General features: G+C 41.5%; 1 protein-coding gene across 3 annotated transcripts in view; it reads left to right on the top strand.

Annotated features, from left to right (window-relative positions):
* Nucleotides 1-22,326, top strand: part of GRM3 (glutamate metabotropic receptor 3) — a 108,854-nt gene that overhangs the window by 25,574 nt on the left and 60,954 nt on the right. The window contains exon 2 of one of the 3 annotated variants that reach the window (XM_004937500.5): nt 12,101-12,209. The exons of the other annotated variants lie outside the window; for them this stretch is intronic. The gene's annotated coding sequence lies outside the window, so the exon portion shown is untranslated. The remainder of the gene's footprint in view (nt 1-12,100; nt 12,210-22,326) is intronic. 3 annotated transcript variants of the gene reach the window in all.

Here is a 22,326-nt window from a genome sequence, read left to right as displayed (position 1 = left end):
TGCAGGCCAGCCTGCAGATGTCCATGGGCCTAAGTAAGTTGTGAACTAATCTCACATTCTGCTTCTGTCTAGAGAAGTCCAAATAAATCATAATCTTTTCCTTCAAGAAATCTCACATTACATACCTCCTTGTATTCTAAAGAAAATTCCTTCCAGTGCTCTCTTCATAGCACATGTATTCTCAACAGTGGTTTGTAAAGTACTTGGCCCTTCCTAGCTGAGAGGAACAGTTAATTATTACAATCACACAGCATTTGAGCAGTGTCTCCTACAAAACCTGCTGTCCAATTAGTTCACTCTTGAAATGGCCACCTAAAATAACCGTTGGTAGAAATAATCCAGTTGCTTTTCTGGTTTTATTATGGGATTATTTATCACCTTTCCTACTTCAATCTGCAGCTTGTTAAACCAGGGGCACAAAGACAGAAGATGAAAACAAAGCTTTTGAATCTGAATTCCACAGTCTCATGGGAAAACGTGCTATCGATGAAGGAAAGGCATTTGTTTAGAAACCAGAGGAGTTAGACTAGTGCATGGATGAAGTTGTTCATTTTCTTTTATTTCTTTGAATTCAGATCAGTGCTTTTTCAATTTACTTTTCATATTTAGAAAATGCATCATGTATTTTATTACATGCATATAGCTCACATGGCAGAAGAGAAACATTTACATTCTTGGACTGGAATTGTTTCATGTGAACTATGTAATGAACGATCAGCAAATGCACTTTACTAGTAAAAAATGTGTTGTCCCACAGCTCCAGCACCCAGAATCCAGGGCCTTAACCACAACATCTACTGATCTAATGGGAACAGATGTGGTTGGCTGTCCTTTGAGGGCTGGACGTGGAGCTGTTGTATTATGTCCACTGTCCAGTCACGTTAGGTATTACATTCCCCCCCCAACCCACCAGTGGCCAATACGTCGACTTTACAATCAGTCCAAAGGCAACGTCTTTAACGTTGTTTTATTGTATTTGTTGTATTATTGCCCCAGCTCTGACTCAGGAAACATTTCCTCTAGCTCTTGAGATTTCCTTGGAGGCTTCTCCATCTAAACACTGACTGAGCTCAACCTGCTTTAGCTTTTAAAGTATGACAAGGTAATAAATCACAGCAGGGGGTGAGCGGGATGGTTGTATTGCTGTGGTTCAACAGGAAGGCTGCCATACAGTGTGATGACAGCTTTCCACTTCGCCCTCCACAGGCAGTTGCAGTACATCCCCTGAGGTTACTAGGCAGGATCCTTCCTGTGTTCACAAGCCCTGGGGGTGATGGGGAAGGGTTGCAGGTGTCAGGGACACAGATGCAGCTGCAGATTTTCAAAATTAACCTGGATGTCACTGACTTCCCAAACAGGCCATAAAACTTCTGTAGGCATCACCCTCCATGGATAAGCCCTTGGTGACCCTTCTCCTGCCCTGAGATCCTGGAGGATGAAAGCAAGCAAGCAGCAAAGCTAGAAGTTCAGTGCACTGCAGCAGTGAACAACATGAAGTAGTCCCCACGTTCAAGGCACTGCAGTGGGTCCATTTGCTGCCCACCCCACATAGCCCAGCATGTTGCACTCCTCCCAGCCCTTCTCAAACCATAGCATTCACTTGTAAATAAGAAACTTCGAAGAACTGATAGCAAGCAGGAGGTCATTGTGTGACTTCTGGGGATTTCTGTCCTGCAGTAAAATTGTGCTCTGCTTCACTGCCAGGCTTGGGACTTGATCTCCTGTGGTGAACCCCTACTCAGCAAACTATCTCCCTGACAAAAAGAGGAATTCTCTTCTAGGCATTTTCAGCCTGTGCACAGCTGCTACAGTAGTTCTGAGGGAAATCTGGCCCTCTGCTGCCAGCAGCAATTTATGCACATTTGCAGGTGTGACACATTTGCTTCACATGACCTCTGGGAAGGAAAAAGCGTCGGCTGGAAAGTGTGTCAGTGATACCACTTAGCACTTACATTTTCAACTTCAAAGTGTTCTACCAATATTAATAAAGTAAGCTCAAAAATTAGAGCTGAAAAAGCCCTAATAACATGGAAGTGTTGCCCTGGAATGAGAATATCAACAAGAAGGCATGAATACCATTATAAATGAGGACCCTTTTTTTCCTTAATGAGCTGGCTTTGTCCGATCTATTTTAAATCTGGTTCATCTGCTAGCTGAAACCCTCCAGCCATTTTTTTTTATTATTATTTATTTTTTTTTATAGTACTGAGCTGTGGAACATAGCAACTTGGAATGTAAAATTTCAGTTCCTGTGACCCTGGTGGCCTGGGAGAATATAGCACTCAGTTTGGGGAGATTTTAAATTACTCCACTTCTCACTCCAGACTATTTTTTCTAGCTACATAAATGTATGGTGAAGAGTTCTTCATAGAAAGATTCAGTCCCTGCTTTGAATTTCTAGGACAAAGGGACTCAGTAGGGATTAAGGGAGACCTGGAGACAGGCAGAGGTGTGGTTTTCATCAGAAAGCATCATCAAGATACATGTAGCTGTACAGAATGAATAGGTTTGAACAAAGCAGCAAAACAGCCAAATCCGGGCATCTCTTATGCTACACTCCCATTGCTTTTAACAGGGTTAGGATTTTGCCTGCTGAACTGAATTCCCAACTCCACCCTGAATTTGCTGTAGTAGAAATCCCTTAATCTCTCTGTGCTCCCTTCTCTTTGTGCTCTTTGCTATTTCCTCATCTGCAGATAAGGATGCTACTAACGTCTGCCTCCATGGGTGTTATGAGAACTAATTAGCTGAGCTTTCAGGGGAACTTCAGCAGAAAGGCAAATTTCTCATCTGATAATGAAACACATACATGCACACACATCCACTTGTGTATAGCTGTAGACATTTGTGAGCACTGAGACAGATAGATCTATATGAATTTACTTAACACCTGCCACACCTTTCTCCACATCAAGGCTTTTCCCTTTGCCTTATTTTTCTGTTAGAATCCCACTATTTTTAAATGCTGGGCTTTCTTCCAATTCAGTGTGGGACTATCAGGTAGGTAGCTGTTAAAAAAAGAGAGAGAGAAAGAAAGAGAAAAAGCTTTTGCTTTCCCTTTTTTTTTAATAGCATTTTTGTTCTGTAACCATTGTTCCTGCCAGTCAGAAAATCTGCTTGGTTTTTAATGAAAAATCTGAACACCAACAAATTGCAACCCTCCCATTCAACACAGACATGCCCTTTGAATTTAATTATGCCTCAGGCAATGCATTATAGCAAGGCATGCAGTAAGTGACACCAAAATCTTACAAGAAACACAGAAAATATCTCCTGGGGGGGAAAATAACTCAGTGCTGGGTTCTTCTTTTTGTACCAGCATCTGCCTGCTTTACCCCACACAGCCCACTGATGCCAATAGAGAATCATAGAATCATAAAATCATAGAATGGCTTAAGTTGGAGGGGACCTTAAAGATTACCCAGCTCCAGCACCCTGTTGTAGGCTGGTTGCCCCTCATCAAATCAGGCTGTCCAGTGCCCCATCCAACCTGGCCTTGAGCATCTATAGGGATGGGACATCCACAGCTTTTCTGGGTAACCTTTTCCAGGGATGGGACATTCACAGCTTCTCTGGGGAGCCTGTGCCATTGCCTCACCACTCTCTGAGTAAAGAATTTCTTTCCAATATCTAGCCCAAATCTCCCCTCTTTTAGTTTAAAGCCATTCCGCCCTGCCCTATCATTATCAGACCATGTAAAAAGTCTGTCCATGTTCTGCTTATAATCTCTCTTTTCAAGAACTGAAAGGCTGCAATGAGATCTCCCTGGAGCCTTCTTCTCCAAGCCTAACAAGCTCAGCTCCCTCAACCTTTCTTCACAGGAGAGGTGATCACTTTGACAATCTTTGTGGCCCTCCTCTGGACCCACTCCAACAGTTCTGCAACCTTCCTGTGCCAGGGGACCTGGACCTGGACACAGTACTCCAGATGGGTCCTCCTAAGGGCAGAGCAGAGAGGGACAATCTCCCTCTACCCACTGGCCACCCCTCTGTTGATGCAGCCCAGGATACAGTTGGACTTTCAGGCTGCAAGAGCACTCTGCTGGCTCATGTCCATCTTTTCATCCACCAGAACCCCCAGGTCCTTCTCCACAGATCTGCTCTCAGTGTGTACTTCTCCCATTCTGTACTCATATTTGAGATTGCCCCAACCCAAGTGCAACCCCTTGCAACTGTCCCGGTTAAACCTCATTTGGTTTTTGTGTGCACACTTTTAGAGCCCCTTTAGAGCCACTGCTAGTCCCATCACTGTATGTACCCTGCTCTGGAAGTCTGCAAGACAGTGCCAGCCCCAGGGAAGGCTGGAGGACCTGCTGTGGGGCAGGGACATTCCTGGTGGGGTCACTCAGAACACTCAGCAGGAACGCAAAGGAAGCAGAGGAATTTGGGAGGTTTCCTTTCCTCCCAGCATAATTTCTCACAAGCTGTGTCAACTAACTGCAGTTAAACAAATACTTGAAATGTCAACATTTCCCATTCTGGGAGGGAGAGGCAGCACCCGTTACATTAGGTTTTGTTGTCTTGGGAGCTGAAACAGTCAGTAAGAGGAAACTGTCTGCGTTTTTTCTGAATATTTGCAGAAGAATATTTCCTTGCAAAACAAACACCCACAGCCCTGTTATAATGTAACACCAGGGTCAAGCTCTGCCCTTTGCATCCCCCTGGATGCTAATAAGGGATACTACAATTCCCCTGTGTTATTTGGATTCTCTGTGATCCCCAGTGACTCCCATCAGCAGCAAATCTGGAGGTGCTGGTGGTGTGCAGTGCCTGGATCTGTTTGTTATCAAGATGCAAAGCATTCATATGTATGGGGAGATAACAGTCTTTGATGCCTTCTGATTGCCACCAGGCAAATATCAAGACAAATTCCATCTAACCTCAAAAGTTATACCGCTATAAACAGAAAATGAAGCAATTGCAATCCTGCCTGTGAGATTCATTCTCTCAAAGTGGCTGCATTTGACCTGATCTCTGCCTTCCATTCTATTTCTCTGCTGTACAGTTACCTTGGTTCACTGACTTTATAAGGGAAGAAAATTTTTCTTATTGTATACCCGACAGAGCTTCTGTGGGTCTGAAAACACTTGCTCATGACAGAAAACTGCTTCCTTTCAGTGGTGCAGCTCTCAGGAGGCTCTGCAGCAACTGCTCTCATTGAAGGTTTAAAGGCAAGAGGCAGACAGTGCTTTACAGATGCAAGGGCTGGGACTCACAATCAAGTTATTGGGGTTGAATGTGCTTCTATGCAGCAGCTGAGCCACAACAGCCAGCTGGGCTCACACCTTTAGCTTGTAAACACAGAAATTCAGCTTTACGTGCTACCATGAACTAGCATGATTTTTGGTCAGATTTTCACAATAAATCATTCACTTTGTTGAGAACGATAACTCCATCACATGAGTTCTCCAGAGACTTAAATGTTTAATTCCATATTCCACCACTAGCTTGCCCCACAACTCAGAGCCATACCACCTCTTCAGGTTTCAAACATCAGGTGTAAAATGGATGTAACAGGAGTACCTTTGCAATAGGACAAGTGCAAAAAAGCTTGTGAGGCATTGGCACGGGCTGCAAAGGGAGGAGACGGGGTCACCTTCTCTGGAAGAGTTCAAGAAAAGGCTAAATGTGGCACTGAGGGCCATGGTTAGTGGGCATGGTGGGAATGGGTTGATGGTTGGACTAGGTGATCTTAGTGCTCTTTTCCAACCTTAGTGATTCTATGATTCCATGATCCTGAGTACCTCAGCTGGCTTGGAGCACATCTTACACACATCTTTCTGCTAGGAAAAATCAGAATAGCATTGCTTTTCTTTTAGTTATTCACAGTGCTCCACACTATTTATACATTTGTGGAGTACACAAGTGGTTTAGAGTCTTCTTTTATGCTATAGTAAGTAGGAGTCAACTGAGCTGCACTGCTCTACAGAAAGCAAGAATCCATCCATCCCACTATGCTGCATAAAAACTTGCAAGTCACAATTGTACCAAACTATTTCTGTGAGTATCTCCTCTGACAGAGAAAATCTGGGGAGCTACTGTCAGATATTTCACATAAACAGTGTGAGAGACAACATCAAACTTTTGGAAAATGTGCAAGTACACTGCAGGGAAATATGGTGATTTGTCAAGTTTTAATCAGTTCAATATAATACCATGAATTTTGCACCTACAGGGCTCAGACTGATGTACCAGTTACCTGTGAATAAAGCTTGTTTCTAGCAAGCGATAATTAATTCTTAAATCTTGGAAGCGTCTGAGTTTCAGAGACCCTTGAGCACATTTATATGAAGATTAGACATTGTTTCTTTTCTCCTGTTTCCTTTGAAGTCTTCTCTTCAAAGACCGCAGCTCACTGTTCAAGCAGCAGAAAGCCTCTCTTGACAGAGATCTCTTTTCCCTGCATTCACAGAGGCTTTGGGTCTGATGCTGCACGCAGTTACTCCTCTCTGCCCACCGCTGAAGCATAGGGAGATGTCAGCTTCGCATCACCACTGCTGGGGAGGAGGATCGAGCCCTGTACCAACCACGTCAAGTGAATTGCTCACCCTCTGTGGGGAAAATTCACCACCTAACAATGCAATAATTGATATTGATGGTGCGTGTTGTTCACATTTCATTTTTTCAGACACTTGTTTTCTGGGCTGTGAGAAGCCAGGTTACAGTGATCAAAGTTCGAAGCCTTAAATTCCCTGTAAAACAAATTCCTCGGGGCTATGCTTAATGTGAGAAGAAATTAGCAGTGAGATTTATACAAGACACGTGCCTAAGGTGAAACAGAGCAAAGATGCTAAATTAGACTCTCTTCTTATTTATATCCCTATGGACAGTATGCAACAGCTCTGATACTGAATGAATGACCTCCTCCCTAATTTTAGATGGAATAGGATGCATTTGATCCATAGCAAATGCAGCTGAACTCTTTTTTCACACCTTAGATGAACTTTTTACTTCTCTCTCTTCAAGCTGTGTTCTTCTTGATCTTGTCATAAAAAAAAAAATATTTTGCAACTTCAGTTCTAATGAAAAAATAAAACAGCTGTGCAGACAAGGAGAAGTATTTTTGTTTTTCTTCTTTCTATTCTGGGGAATTTTTTTATAGTTCATTGTAGGAGGGGAGGGAGAGGAGAACAAGAGGAGAGGGAAAAAAAAAGATGAATCTAGATGAATGTAGGTTGTAGATTAAATTTCAACTCAGTATGATCACAATAGTGTAGCAAAACACTTGGAAAGAGTAAGTAAAGTTTTACTGACCGGCCAAAATTGACACATTCAATATCAATAAAGTTTTAACCAAATCACTGCAAGTCACTGCAGAAGACTTCACACTGAAAATTCATGGCTGTATGTTCACTAAGTATCCTGCTCATTAACAGATATCTTTAAAAGATATTATAATTAAATCTCTGCTAGGTATGAGAAAATAGAAGTGCCAGAGAAGTGATGTGCTCAGGAGATCAGAGCCAGTGACAGAATTAGTAGAGGAGCTTGGACCCTTCATATATCCTATCTTTGAAACATCCATTATATCACACTTCTTCACACTTCTTACTTTCCTAATAGACCTAGTCTTGCTCAGTCCTTCTAAGCACTCTGAAAGATTTGCTCTCTTGTCATTCCATAGCACACACCCTAGTGAAGGAAATGCTTCTACTGTGTATGAATCTTTATTTTCCTCAAAAAAATCAATACACCCACTTGAAATTTCTTGAACATGGTGCTCCAGGCACCACATTTCTCTATCATCCACCTTGAGCACGCAGAGAATCACACCACAGTAGCCCAAAGTGCAGATGCACCAGTGCAATTGCCCCAAGAAACTTCTCTAGAGGGGCCAACATCCAGGTGAAAAAGAGCCAGGAGAGGAGGTTTACAGCTGAATATCTTTGCCCAAGGGAAAGCAGGCCAAAGAATACAAAATGTCGGCCGAGGGCATGTTGCCTTTGATTGAGTGGAGAAGGGCCCCTGTTGGCTGGATACCCAGAATTAACAACAACAAGAAAATTAGTAAGGCTTGCCAGCTGGGGAAAGACATCTGGCTAGTGATCAGAGGGACCTGTGAGTCAATTAATCCATCTCTGAGCTGGATTAGCACATTGAAACACGCTTCCCTTCACTGCTGCAGAGGGACCTGTTGAATGAGCTGTAAAGATGAATGGAACTAAAGAAATTTCATTTAGATGAAGAAAAATGGCTCTGAAGTAGTGTGTGGGTGGTTTTTACTTCCCTTATGTGCTCAAAGAATTAAGCACAACTGGGAGAATTTAGGACATGGAGGAGCCATTTAGATATAAATGCTCTTGAATTTAATATATGTTGGATATATAGTTAGTATCTAGATACCTGCCTTTTTTTTTTCTATTTTTTTCATTTTTATAGCATACTCAGGATGGAAGATACTGCAAACACAGATTAGGATCAATAACTCTTCCAGTACATTCTTCCCCAGTTGTGTTACATCAACTTGCCTTGTTTGTTTCTTCAGGAGATAGTTCTGGACTCTTTTGCTATGAAATAGAAAGGCAGAGCAGTGGCTAAAGGACATCATTCCACATTTAGCTCTGAAGGGACTGAGACTTGGTTTTTACCTTCTCTGTCATTGTAGATAAATGGGACATGGTCTCCTTCTATGCTTTACAGATCATCACAGATATGACTTGAAGGGACTTCTTCAGTCACTGAGTTCAGTTTGTGTTGTCAAGTGCTATCAGGTCATATAATCCCTTCCATGGATTTCTTAGCTTTCTCTTCAATTTAAATTATTTTGGCAATTGTACCTGTTGTCAGAAGGCTTTTCCAAAACCACATTCCTCTGCTATTTAGTAGATTATTCACAATTTCTAATCTCTATTTATTCAGGACCAGGCTATATATGCATGTTTTTGTGCCAAAAATATCTCTGAAGTCTCTTCTCCCTGCTGAGTATTCAGCTATCTGAGGTAAATACAGAGAGCTACCACAAACTTCTACAGTTTTCTTTTTACTCACTTAAATAAGTGAAGATACATTGCTCTCATCCCTTAAAAGGGGCTCACCAGACTCCTGATTACTGCACTGGTCTTCAGTACTAGAATGCGTCAGGCAAGGTTTCTCCAGCAGAGTAGTGAAGTCTGTTGTCGTGTATTACTAGTAAGATAATCAGTGCCAGTGAAAAGGTGTAGACAGTATAAACCGACTACCCACATCAAAGGATTCTTAGAATAGTTGTGACAAGAGTCACTGAGGACTTTAGAGACATGGTACTGTCCCACATAACTCCTAGACATGGCTTTATACTTAATGCATGGTCAGGACCATGCACCATAAGCATTCTCAGTGTGAGTACCCTGTTTTAGTTGTTGAGAGAGCTTAGCTGTATGAGGATACACCATTGTGTACCTACTGATCCCACTGCTTAAGAATGTCCTCAGGTAATTTTAATTTATGAGATTAGATAGAGATATTGATGCTGGTGTACAGCTTCTCATTTGACGGACTATTCACAGTTCTGATATGGACCTAGCTCTGCATGCCCTGATCTAGCTGTAGGTGTTCCTGTTCATTGCGGAGGAGTTGGACTACATGACCTTTAAAGATCCCTTCTCACTCAAAAGATTCTATAATTCTGTTCTATGATCATCTGTATTCACGTCAGAGGAGCTTGAAGAATGTAACTGCAGCTCTCAAGCCAAGAGTGACAGAACATCCACCTGAATGTGATCAACCATATCACTTAATTGCTAACACATTCCCTGGCTCTTGAGTTTCGGCCAATATAAGTCTCCCAAAACAGCTCTTGGGAAGAAGCTGAAAATTGGCTCAGCCCTAATGGCATTCACTACAGAATGCTGGGATGTGACCATCCAGTTCTGGAGTGCCAGAGATTTTGGCTGTAAGGGCACAGAACAGCTGCATCAAGTGGCATCCTGGCCAGAGTGGTCCCTGACCCCATTCTATTTGCTAAAATAATCATAGCCAAACCAGATCAGGTGCAGAAAAAAAGCTATTTGGATGATCAAGATAATGCAGAATTAATTTCATGAGAGAAGGCAAAAACATTTTGAATGCTTCTGAAAATTCCTCTTCATACTCAATGACAGTTTTATGTGCAGAAGCTGTCCACAGCCCCTGGGAATTTGGTCCTGTATCCCTTTAACTGGAACATCCCAAATGATTTCAGCTGTCACAGGCTATGTTGTCTGAGACAGTGAGCTTTGAAAGTACAATATGTACCTTCAAACAGATGCACTACTTCTCTGGGAGGCAATGACAATTGCTGAGCATGATTTCCTTCCCAGTAAATATGAAAACTCCACAGGCAGCAGTCAGAAGACATTTACTGTCCTTCAAGACTTTTCGCATGAATCCCTCTCTTTCCTCTATCCCTTTGCTATCTGTCTTCTGTCTCAAGAAAACTGCCAAAGTAGATAAATTCAGGGCTTATCCCTATGAAATGCAAGTGAGCCTCAAATAATGAAAAACCAAAGCAGCAAATGCCTGTGCATAACTAGGGTCAAAACAGGTTTGGTAAAAGCCCAGTGCATTGTTTTGCCAGGATAGGAGTCCTACTCATAGTTACAAGATGCTTAAAACACAATATTTCTGACAAATTTAGCTATCTTAACCAAGGAGTTAGGGAAGGGGGGTGGAGCATCTATCTATCCCTTTCTTTAAGTGCAAAGGAAAGACTCAGACCTGGTCCTCAGTTTGGCATATACTCAGAATCGAGTTTCTACAATACAAAACCATCTTGTCTGGAGACCACCATCAGTTCTTCCTCCTCTGATGATGTCTAAGAAGAAGTAAGTGAAGCACATGAAAGCTTTCTGAGGTGGAGAGAACACATATAGAGAGGGTTTGAAGCCATGGAGTACAAAGAAACAAAAGTGTCTCTTCCAGCCTTTCATCCTCACACTCAGAATTCCCAAACCAGCAGAACAAGATAGCAGAAACTGTTAACACACAAAATGCAAAAACAGTCTTTTTTTCCCAAGCCACAGCCACTATTTGTAGCTAGAAACACACAAGTCTACAAATCCCAGATGCCAAACGCAGCTTTGAGATATCCATACGCTCAACTCATTCATTTTGTCTTTCTATACCAAGCAATGCATCTTCTAGGACTTTTTGAATAAAAAGTCACAAAAGCAACCTAATAGATAGATAGATATGCTGAAACCAAGACAGAAATTTAGCAAGAAATACAAGGTAGATATAAACAGGACAACATCTGAGTTTTGGGCTTTTCTTTGCCTTTATAAATATACCCCAACTTAGTCTCACAGTTGATCCGACTAGTCTTACATCACCAATGGAGAATATGGGACTTAGAAGGATGAAGAAATGTCCCTACCGTCACACTAACATAGAACTGTGAATTCAGCTGTGATTTGCTGGCCATCAGCTCATTAGTTAACCATGAGGAGAAAAGAGTGAATTGGGACTGTTCTAGGAGCATGAAATAACTCTCAGTATCCCTTGGCAACCACTAGACCATGTTCCCTTAATAAAGCATAGCAAAATGACCAAGGAAATATAAGCCTGGTCAAAATTATTTTCATTCATCTAAGCCCTGCCAGCTGTAACTGTACAGGTGTTTATTGCCAGCTGTGGCCATTTCAGAAATAGGAAGCCCCCCACTCAAGAAGGAATGGCAAAAAAAAAGTGTTTTAAACCTATCTGCAACATGTCCTGACCTTACACTCATGTGTAAGGGGGCTAAATGCTATAAAAAGGAAATGTTGTTAAAGCAGAGATTATTACCTTGTTTACCAGCATGTCCAAATGAAGCTTTGGGAATAATAAGGAAGTATTTAAAACAGATTGCCTGCCTCATTCACATGTCTCAAGGAGGTGATCCAAAGTGTTTTAAAGACACCCAGGAACTTTAAAAGGCACTAGAGCAAGCCCATCAATTTCTAGAACTAGTAGTAGCTGAGCTGTTGGTGTCTTTGCATGACATCCTGTAAAAAAAGCACTGGCATTTGGCTTACTCAGGAGAGATTTCACCATCTGTTATTGTAGAGACCCAATAATGAGAGAAAGAAACACAAATAAGCAAAAACCCCTAATGCTCTGTCACCATTTCAAATTTAGTGAGGTCTTAAAATATTCCTGCACAGGTAGAGGATTTTGCTGAAGGAGAATCAACACAGCAACGGGCTCAATTACATCCAAGTTGCCTATATAAGATCTGTCAAGCAACTCCTATCATCACGTCTGTAAGTGAGTGTGAGTAATGGGTTTTATTTAAATTCGTGTGGCATTTACTACCTACATCCAGACAGATAATGGACAGATAGCAGAACAATGATCAGCAAGTGGCTATCACTTAATTCATGGTTTTTTCTGCTGTTTGCTTGCCTTCATCTGTCTTCTCTTCTGAACAAGTAAGCACGCTCCTTCTGTTTCAGATGGTAATGCAATGACCTATTATGAATTCATTGCAAGTTTTCCATTTTCCATCCAAAATCATGACAGCGATAAAAAAATAAATCCCACTTGTGTTTCCAAAAGGATTTGGTTGCATGCATATACGGTCGTCTTTCTGCAATTGGATTTCTCAGTCCCCAAAAAGACACAGTCATCATCTGAACTTTCTAAGTAGCAAACATAACATTTAAAGAGTCTGTCTGCCATATCAAAAACAATGTGTACCAAGCACAGTGATAAGGGCACAGCATCCTAAGAAATATTGAAATAATCTCTTCACTTGCTGCAGCTCTATTGATTTCAGAAACACAAAGAGAATATGCTGAACAGGAGGAAAAATAACATTAAATAAACACCACGTGAATGTGGTAGTTAATCATCTTACATGCTCTCATCACTGTCATCTTCCTGCAGGAAGAAAATATGTGTTCAGTTCTAAAACTACCTCCTTTCCATACAAGTATTGGTGTACATTCATTTGCTCTAGCTATCTGAATTCCTCTGGGTTTAGTGAAGCTGTCAAAACCTTACAAGTGCAAATGCTGTTGTGTAAGTAAAATTAATGACACCTCTTCTGCTTCCCATATTTTAAAGCTTTAAATGAGTCTTATTGCTAGGGGAAAGGGGAGGAAGAGTGGAAGGAGCTGTCAAAATGGAATTGTAAATCTTTCGGTGTTTAAATTCTTAGACCTGATTGACCTCGTGACAGTGCTTCACATCAGCATTTGTCTTGGTGTTGTAAAGCAAACAAACTAGCTTTACACGGGTATGAATCCCACAGTCTGTTCTAACTAGCTAGGGTATGAGGCTTCAATGGAATGCTCCAGTCAAGCAAGTAAACATCAAAAAACAAACAAGAACACTTGAATTTGCAGAGTTATTACATGTATTTATAGTCTGCCCTTTGAGTGTATGTAAGTGCTGGAGCAAGGGATGGTAATGTGAACATAGTTGTAAGGTGATTATTCAATAAAAGTAAAATATGAGAATAAAGAATACCAATAATAACTGGTGCTTGTCGGAGTTGTATGTGCTGAGGTTTCTGCTGACACTTGTCATGATTTGGGGTCATAGGTAAGAGTTGTTTGGAGAGAGGGTTTCCTGGATGTCCTTTTAGACCCTACATATTATGGTTTGCACAGATAGCTCTCAGCTGGATATTTTCGGTGTGCTGGGAGGACTTCCCAGCAATTCTCTGCTTACAGCTGCAAGGTGAAGGCTGTTTTCAGAAAGCAGTGTCAGCCTACCAAGCATTACTGCCTAAATGCTGTCTGTCTATGCCAGTGACTTTCTCCCAGGGTAATTTAAATTCAACTCAATAGAATTTATCAATATCCTCATGTTTTAGCTAGCCACCCTACACTCCTCCACTGTCATTAGGAAGACTCTTCAGAAAGTCTGAACAAGATCCAAACCCAGGGGCTCTGAAAGTCCTGTGAAGGAAACTGCACATGTCCAGAAAGGGTAGGGATCTCTTGCAAGATAGCTGGCTAATGTTTTTTCCTCTGCATGCTAGCAGCATGAACAACTCTGCATGGCTTGTTTAATTACTCTTCCTTTGATTCATTTGGAGGATGGAGGAGCTGTGATGTTCTGGAGAGTATCTCCTCCTGTTTTTCTATGATGCGTGCTCTTCATTTGTGCTCAACCTACCAACATATTCTCTTACAACCCAGAAAAATATATCTTTCCTTGAAGAATATGCCACAGTGTAGAAATTATGTCACCAGCTGAATGAAATTGGGCTGAAGCTTGGAGAAAATGGGATTAATGTTACTATCCAATGGGACCAAATTTCTGCTGCTCCCAGGGCCTTACTTAATCTGCCTTCAGACAAAGAACAAAGCGCATTCACTGACTAGAATACCATTCACTGGAGAAGTGTATAGCACATTACAAACATTAATTCTTAGGACACATCCACAAGGTCAGAAAGTAATTGTATCCCTATTTTATATAGGCACAGAGAGGTGAGCCAAAGGCAGAGATGAGACTGGAACCAAGTTTCAGAGCACTGCTTTACTTACTATGCTGGAGCCCTTCCAAAGAATGGAGAAGGAATTTTTATGTCATACTGTGATCCAAAGCCCAAAGCCAATTGAAAGATTTTCATGGATTTCAGTGACTTGAATGCAGAAAATGTGGAGTATACATGAGCCTTCCTAAGAGATTTGGGGAAGTCAGTCCTTACATTGGAGGCTGTCATAAAGTAAAAAGCTACTGAAGGGCACCTTCATGGATAGTTTCAGGATTTTCTCTTTCTCATAAAAATAAAACGGTTACTCAGGGAACTTTTGTCCTGTTGTAGAGCTCTCTCCTCTTGGTTCTGCTATGAGCTACATAATCACTACCCTGCTGAAATTCAGCACCTATCCAGAAAAACAGTTTTATGAAGAATTGGTACAATGACCACAGTAGTCTGATTAAGTAAAGCAACATCTGTAAAGAGCAACGGCACTTAAATCAATGTTTCTGGTGAGAAAACGAGAAAGTTTAGATACTAAAGACCTGAAAAAGGATAATACCCAAAATACTATCTGCTTTTTCCAACCATACAGGAACTACTTCTTCCTGCAGTCCCACAGCCCTGTATTACATATGGACTGGACTGGACTGGAAACAGCATCTAATTGTCTCTAGATTCTTGTTCTCTTCATTGTTCCTCAATGACAGTGAGAAGCTTTTTCTTTGCTTCTTCTGCCATTAATTCACAACCATGCTTTTCCTCCTCAGCATCCCATTGGTAAAACAAAAGGGATGGTACTTATTCTCAGTTATAGAGAGATTTTTATGTAGTGAAGAAATATAAAATATTCTTGTGTATTAGTTCAGGCAGTGGTGTGGAAAAAACTGTTCACAGCTCCATGAAAAATATTTCTGAATGGAAAGATTAGGTGTTCAAGAGAGAAGTAACGAAAGGAAACTGAGATGTGTTGCAAATTTACTTCCATGTTGTCTTGCTGCACAACCTGGGAAACGAGCCGCCCCTGAGCAAAGATTATGTCATTACTTCAAACTCATGGTATGTGCTGAAGAACAGCTAATGCTCTGTTGTATATGTTTCCTGAATATTGAAAGCAGCCAGAAAGCCCACAGGCATGCATGAGTATCTGTGTTCATTGATACTCTCTGGCTGATGGAGAAGATATAAATTGCTTACTCTCTCCAGAACTGTATTGCTTCCAAACATCAACACATTGATTTGAACAGCAGATCTGAGTTGAAAATGGGTCCTTTGAAAGAGCAGACTTAACAGCTGAAAGCATCAAAGCTCCCAGACTCCACGCTGACCAGCTGATGAGTTTTTAATCTCTACTCTGTTGTTCCCATAATGCAATAGGTAAACATTACCAAATATGGAAAATTCTCCCATTGATCTCTACATTTTAATTGAGAAAGTTTGCACCTTCTATAAGAAATGTAAATAATCAGTAAATAATCAGTTGGTATACTTGCATGGAGCTCTAACAGTCATGTTAATATGGTCCATGTACTTGTTTTGTAGATTAGTTTCTTCCTTTCCTAAAGCTGTTTACAATGAAGATGAACATACTTAATTCTAGGGTCACCAACATGCATCTGTCAAACACTGTTTGTTCATTTCTATATGTGTCAGAAAAACTGTTGTTCCAGACTGAAAGCAGTCGTGTCCATATACCTGAGCCAAGATCCAATTCTGCAATGCCTGCAGATATAGTCACAAACTCTCTGACTTTTTCTCTAGAAAAAGATTTTCTTACTATACCTATTCTAATTCAATAGACTGTATACTAGATCCACTAAATAAAGGAGAGAAGGAGGAAGGATTTTATTTTTTCCACTTACGGATCATAGAATCACAGAATGGCCTGGGTTCAAAAGGACCACAATGATCATCGAGTTTCAACTCCCTGCTATGTGCAGGGTCGCCAACCACCATACCAGGCTGCCCAGGGCCACATCCAGCCTGGCCTTCAATGCCTCCAAGGATGGGGCATCCACAACCTCCTTGGGCAACCTGTTCCAGTGTATCACCAACCTCTGTGTGAAAAACTTCTTCCTAAAATCAAACCTAAACCTCCCCCGTCTCAGTTTAAAATCATTCCCTCTTGTCCTATGACTATCCACTCTCATAAACAGCCATTCCCCTTCCTGTTTATATACTCCCTTCAAGTACTGGAAGGCCATAATGAGGTCTCCCTGGAGCAGGGTGTAGATGAAAAGACTGTTGCTTGGCTGCTTAAAAAACTATATAGCAAGCTTTCCTTTGAGTAGCACTTTCAGTTGTTTATACTTTAAACAGTACACTGAGAGTAAGGACAAGAGCCACTTGGTCAAGACTTTTGCTAAACCTCTGAGAATATCCTAAGGCTGCCCTGTTACCAGTCCTTCAAAATAATCACTGCTTACATATACTCAGGAAAACCCTCTTAAGGGTCCAGGAGCTCAAGCATTTGAAGAGTCTGTCCTCATTCAAAACACTTGAACCTCTGCTCTTCTAGTGCCCTCTAGAATAACTCGACACAATAGAAAAGGAACCTGCGTTGCTTAACAGTTTCTACTTGGGACCAAAGAATCAAAGAATGACAAGAGCACAAAGGCAAAGCCAGGATTTCACTGCAATTGCTGTTCTTATCTACCAGTCATAATTGAGGTGACCACCAGTAGAGTCTTATCTCTGTTGTCAATACAGTCCAGTAAAATGAAAGCAAAAAACACCCCACAGAAATGCTAAAGGCAGACAAAGTATCTTAGAGTGGATAAATAGCTTGAGAAAAAAAGGTTTCTATCATGAAAAGCTGGAAGACTTGACATCCAAAGGCACCTGGACAGACTCAAAAAGTGGGGCTATGTGAATCCATTGAGGTTTAACAAGGTCAAGTGCAGGGTGTTGCACCTGGGTCAGAGCAATCTCAGTTATTTGTACAGACTGGGAGAAGAACTCACTGAGAGCAGCCCTGTAGAGAAAGACCTGGGGGGTTTCTGGTGGATGAAAAGCTGGACATGAGCCTGAAGAGTGCTTTTGCAGCCAGGAAAGCCAACAGTATCCTGGGTTGCATCAAAAGAGGGGTGACCAGCAGGAAGAGGGAGGTGATTGTCCTTTTCTGCTCTGCCTTCATGAGGTCCAATCTGGAAAGCTGTGTCTAGGCCAGGAACCCCTAGTGCAAGAAAGGTGTGTTGGAGTGGAGCCACAGAGCAGGGCCACAAAGATGCTCAGAGGGATAGATCATCTCTGCTGTGAAGAAAGGCTGAGAGAGATGAGCTTGTTTAGATTGGAGAAGAGACAGTTCTGGGGAGACCTCATTGCAGCCTTCCAGTACCTGAAGGGAGCTTACAAACAGAAGGGGGACCAAGATTTTCCTCTGTCTGATAGTGATAGGACAAGGGGGAATGGTTTTAAACTAAAAGCGGGGAGATTTAGTTTAGATTTTGGGAAGAATTCTTCACCTAGAGAGTGATGAGGCACTGGCACAGGTCACCCAGAGAAGCTGTGGATGTCCCATGCCTGGAGGTATTCAAGACCGGGTTGGATCAGATCTGAGATAGCTTGATCTGCTGGGGAGCAACCAGCCCAGGGCAGGGGGTTGGAGCTGGATGTTCCCTTCCAACCTAAGATGTTCTATGATTCTATGACGAGCCCAAGAAGATTATGACTGGGAATAAGGAGTGGGAAAAGACTGAGAGTTGCTGAGGGACAGAAATGAACTGTGATCAATGAAGGAAGCCATTGACAGACTGAGGAAATGAAACTGTAAGCATTTGCAAAACTGTAAAAAGCAAGCATTGTACATATAAGCTTCCTAGTTACAGAGTACCAAGTTAACTCACCAAGTTATGCTGGACCAACGGGCACGCGGTGAAGATAATAAGAGCATTTATCTGTCATGAATGAAAGCTTACAGACTGATAGATCATTTGATCTGTGTGACTGTATATGGATTTGCCATTAGCTTTCATCTTTAAGCATACTGACAGAATCAAAAAACGTATTTATTACGCTTGGTTGGTTTTAATCGACTTTGCATTTTCCTGTGAGTTGCGTTAGAATACAGATAAACTGCAACAGATGCTGACAGTCTCCCAGTTTACTGTTTTATTCATATTTTTCTAAAAAATAAAAATAAAAAAAGAAATAAAAATAAAAAAAAATTGGAAAGCATATCACAGATGCATTCTCCTGTAAAAGCTTTATATAAGATTTGAAGGAGAATAAGCCTGCATTAGCCATACCAGAGAGAAATATGGTGTGCAAAAAAAAAAGCTTATCCTCTGGGCTTGATTCAAAAACAGCTCAAAGCCAGCAAATCAGTGATTTCACAGTGCAGTTAAGACACTACGCATAGAGAGAGTAGATTTGCAGAATGTGAGTTCTTCCTATTTCATATGATATTGCTCCTACTCACAAAGGGGGGAGTTTTAGTATTAAGCACACGGGAGTCTGACAGTATACAAATAATGTGATAGAGGGGCAGGTCTTCTGCTATATCAAAAAAGGCTAAAAGTGCATAAAAGGGAAATCCATCTTATCTGGACATCTCTGTTGTAGATGTCTGCATGTGAACTAGCTGTCTTGGCTTAATGTGGGTTTCATCAATATAGTCAATAGAGATGAGGGTGTGATTCAGCCTAAAATACACGTGAGCATTTGATGAAATGAATCACAAGTCAAACTCTTTTGCCTACACTGATCTCACTGACTAAATAGGAATCTAAAGAGCTCAATCGATGTAGAAAACTCCATTGTCTATCTCCATAGGCCCTCTTTGCTATCAGAGGAGAGAAACAAATACAGTTGGGTGCAATTTATTTCACCTTATTCCAATGTCTAAAACATATTTAGTTGAATCGCATGCTACAATTAACTAATTCCAAGAGTAACACTATGCAATGAACTTACGGAGCAATAGATGAGATTAGATTTAAATGTTAGAGCTTCGGACACTGCAAGTATAGGACAGTCCTCATGGGGTACTCTGGTCTTTTGGAGGCTGGTTTCCTAGTGAAATACAGCTCATGCAATTACAGTAACTGTCAATGCCAGCAAAGTTTGAATGCTAGCCAGTTTCAACAAAACTGTATGAAATGCAGACCTCAAGGATATTAATTTTTTACAGTTATCCTTTTGAGGAATGTAAGGTGTCTGAGTAAAGGAATGAGAACAAGATGAAAATCCCACAGAAAAAGGCTGAAGGGTGAGTTCAGCCACAACAGCAGACACCTGAGAATCCTCCACAGAGAAAGTTACAGGAAAACATACTTCCATAAACTTCCTTTGCATGGGTGGGGGAATACCAGTGTTGTAATTTATCTGACATCAGCTGGAAAGTGTCAGACAATGAATCTGTCTCAGAGAAAAATAAAATGTCTTATAAAATGTCAGAAAGAAAATACGTAAGTTGAGGGTTCAAGCGAAGTCAGAGAAACCTTGGCTCTGAATTCAGTGAACCTTGATTTCACACCTCGTAGCTGTGTTTTAGAGAGGAAAGCCTAGAAGCAGGCACACTTAACAGTGTGGTGGTGTATTCAAACCAGTGAGAAATCCTTATATTCAAGCAACCAACTATCTGTGACAATTGCTATTGAGATAACTTTGTTCTGAAGACGAAGGTGTCTGTTCTCTGAGCCACTACAATGTACTGAAAACCGCAGCCTGTGGTGGAGCAAGTGTGGGCTGTTTCTCACGTAATTAGTTGATAGGATTTATCATTTGAGTATTGTCACCTGCTTTCACAGCACTCATTGGTCTTGCATGAAAGTTTTTCATTCCTGTGTGTAAAAGGAAAAGGGAGAGGATTTTGTTCACACTTAATCCTTCCTAAGAAAAAGTGTGCCAGCATACTCCACATCCAGGCAGCTGGGTCTGAGCCCTGAAGGGAGAGTTTGGTTTGTTGTCAAACTGAGACAGATAGTTCTAGAAGCACATAATGTCATCTAATTTAAACCACAGTTCTTTTTTCTTTCCTGCAAAACCATCACATTGCTTAGAAGTCTAGAATTTTGCCAATGCCTGAGAAAGAAAAGGAATTTCAAAGTTTCCCTTCAGAATTTCTTCTCTTTTCCGTGTTTGTTCTCCAACAATTCCCCACTGCCCTGTCACCATCAAGGAGACTCCCAAAATCTGTCCCAGGGCTCAGGAATGGTTAGGCTATAAGGCTGGTGCTGCCCTAGTCCTCAAGCAAAGTAATGCCAAGGGCTGCCATTTGCCTCTGTCATGGTTTTAAGACAGCCTTTCTCCTCACTCCACCAAAGAGACCTCATCAGTTCACAGAATCACAGAATCATTAGGATTGGAAAGACCACTAAGGTCATCTAGTCCAACCATTAACCCGTGCTTGTGACTGCTCTAGACCATGTCCCAGGCACATCACATCACAGACCAAACATCTCTCCATCCATTCACTCCCCATACATCTGTACAATGGGAAGAAGATCACCTGCCCTTCTCTGCCATGTTCCTGTGTCATGAAGCAAGCTGTGGATTTAGAAGGATGTGCCCCTGAGGGGAATGAAACCTGGGTCACAATCTGGCATGTCCTATTCCTTACCTACTTTCTTGGCCTGCATCTCAATTTGTGGTTTTCCAGCTCCCATTTTTCAATCAGTGTTCAACAGAAGAATCTGGGGCAGTTATCACAGCAGAGCATTCTTTTCACTCCTCCTGCAGCATGGACTGTTCTGTTGACATTCCTGTGGACAGGAGAAATCTTGGAAGACATGGAGCTTCTGCTTGATCAAAGCAAGGAAGTGCAAGGAAAGAAAAGAAATCCTCACCTCTGGTTCAGTTTTGTTAACAAACACATGTAGTGACTCTTGGCAAGCTCCTGAATTCTTTATGGAATTATTTTTCATTCATGCCAACCTCAGTGAAATTCAGGATGTAAGTAATAATTTTAAGATGCAATAAGAACTGTATTAACAAGAGAGCTTGTTATTACAAGGTACACAGGCCACACAGAAAGATTCTCAGCACTTGACCTCCCCAAATAAATCAGTTCTAACCCCACTTGGAGTGAAAGCAGAGTACATCCCTAATGTGGATTGTACCTTCCAAGAAATAATAAACCTCTATGCAAAAATCTATTCAAAACAGTTTTAACCTCAACTAAAACTCACCCTGTGGATTTCTGTAGTGGTGGCAGCACCTGAAGAGTGTATTTCAACTCAGCCTGGACATAAATGATCCAAGGTATGAACACCTCTACTACAAGGACAGGCTGAGAGAGCTGGGGCTATTCAGCCTTGGAGAAAAGAAGGCTTTGGGGTGACCTAAAAGCGGCCTTTCAGTATCTAAAGAGTGACTGTAAGAAAGAAGGGAACAGACTTAACAGACTTTTTGCAGGGTCTGTTGTGACAGGGTAAGGGGAAATGTTCCCAAACTAAAAGAGGAGATATTTGTATTGGATATAAGGAGAAAGTTTTTTACAGCAAGAGTGGTGAGGCACTGGCACAGGTTGCCCAGAGATGTGGTGAATGTCCTGTCCCTGGAGACACTCAAGGTCAGGCTGGATGGGGCTCTGAGCACCTGAAGCACCTGATCTAGCTGTAGGTGTCCATGTTCATTGCAGGGGAGTTGGACCAGATGACTTTTAAGGATCCCTCCCAATTGAAACAATTCTATGATTCTATGGTAAATTTCCATCTGGAAGTTCATGTTTTCTGCCATTGACTGTGAAGGAAATAAAAGAAAAAAGAACCTCACTTAGTTGCTGAACATTAAATATGAAAATCAGTGTGTAGTGGACAACTTTGGAAAATGCCTTATCTTTTCTGCTGTTTGTCTAGAGAAATCACCTTTCCAGTATAAACATGAGAGGGCATCAAAGCTGTAAGGTGGGAGGATCAGGCAAGGAATGACCACAAAGTACAGAGACTTTAAGTGGCTGGTCAATCTCACACAGCATTCCATAGGGCTCTAGCAAACCTGCCGTACAGACTA

Source organism: Gallus gallus, chromosome 1, assembly GCF_016699485.2.
Source record: "Gallus gallus isolate bGalGal1 chromosome 1, bGalGal1.mat.broiler.GRCg7b, whole genome shotgun sequence".
NCBI classification, from domain to species: domain Eukaryota; kingdom Metazoa; phylum Chordata; class Aves; order Galliformes; family Phasianidae; genus Gallus; species Gallus gallus.
This window is presented reverse-complemented; position numbering and strand designations above follow the sequence as displayed.